General features: G+C 51.7%; 1 non-coding gene across 1 annotated transcript; it reads right to left on the bottom strand.

Annotated features, from left to right (window-relative positions):
- Positions 1-875: 875 nt before the first annotated feature.
- Positions 876-948, bottom strand: TRNAV-UAC. Its single transcript has one exon. It is a non-coding gene; the product is annotated as a tRNA-Val (tRNA).
- Positions 949-1,427: the final 479 nt, after the last annotated feature.

The raw sequence follows: 1,427 nt of genomic DNA, 5'->3' as shown, positions 1-1,427 counted from the left end.
TACACTGTTAAGGATGCACAACTAGGTTGAAAAAATGCAGAGAAAAATACTGAGTGACCTTTCTCATTTTATTTTATTGCTACCGCCATCTCACCATGGCCCACACCCTCATTCCTCTTGTCAAAGATAAAAAAAGCCAATATTTAAACAAATAATAAACTCCCCAAACGAAACTGTTATGAAATAGTAAAGAGGAACAGAAAGAAACTAGAGAAACGTTTGCTCATTCAGCCAGTATTTATTGAATGTCTACAAGCCTGACATTTATTTTATACTGTGTATGAACTCTATTTCACAAATTCTACTGCTGCATTATAAAGGACTGTGGGGTTTTTTTTTTTCTTGCTCTGTACATCAGAGTTTAATGAAAAATAGAACTTTTAATCAGAGTCATAATAATGATCGACCTTTAATAATTCAGCTGCAGTCAAAGCGCTGCTGTATTGCCTGCCACATTTTAGTTGGAGGTTGGGTGGCCGGCCCTTGCTGACTTGCAGGCAAAGGCAGCCAGGTGCATTCCCCCAAGCGCCCGATTTTCCGAGGCGTACTGGGAGGAGAGGTGGGGTAGGGCCCGGCCGGATCGGGGGCGCCGGATTGGGTCTAGGACTTCGCCTGGCCCCTGCCCTCCACTATTTCTCATGTCAGACGATGGCGGCAGCGACCTTGTGGGATAGGAGAGGGTATCTGTTATTTCACTTCTGCGAGAAAAACATGCCAAAAATTTTAAAAAGAAGAAAAGGACAAAGAAAAACACTTTGTGGTCGCGTTTTTGTTTGTGTAACCGAAACCCTTTTTTTTTTTTTTTTTTTTTTGAAAAACCCAAACACACCAAACTCCTGGAGGATTAGGAGGCAAAAAGAGTCACCTTGCGACTATGGTTCCACTGGGGCTCGAACCCAGGACCTTCTGCGTGTAAAGCAGACGTGATAACCACTACACTATGGAACCGCTACATGGAAACAGCTCGTTGAGTCTTTATTCATAGACTCATAGCAGTGCCAGCTCCCGCCTCCGCCGGAGCCCCGCCCCTTCACCGTGATCCTGCCCCCGAGGCGCGGGGTTTGCGGCGGCTCTGGGTCGCTGGGTCCGGCGTTTGGGCGGCGCGTCATCCCTGTCCGCCAGAGTCGCGGCCCCTGGGACCAGGGCGAGGCCGGGGCCCCAGCCGAGAGCACCTCCCCGCTATCACCTGTCCCCAAACTTTCCCTCAGTCGAGGTGCCGGCGGGGCGGCTCGACGGCCGGAAGTGCACCCTGCTCGGGCCCTGCACCCCCGGCAGCTTCCTCCGCCCGCGAGGGTCCCGCGCTTTCCCATTTCCCCTACCAGCAAACTGATCCTCGGCCTCCCGGCCCACTTGCCCGTCGGAAGTCAGAAGGCGGCGTGGAAGGCCTCGCTTCTGGGGCAAGGAGGACAGGGGCAACCCTTGGAACC

Source organism: Piliocolobus tephrosceles, chromosome Y (assembly GCF_002776525.5).
Source record: "Piliocolobus tephrosceles isolate RC106 chromosome Y, ASM277652v3, whole genome shotgun sequence".
NCBI lineage: Eukaryota > Metazoa > Chordata > Mammalia > Primates > Cercopithecidae > Piliocolobus > Piliocolobus tephrosceles.
Note: the sequence above shows the minus strand (reverse complement) of the source record. Positions and strands in the feature narration are given on the sequence as shown.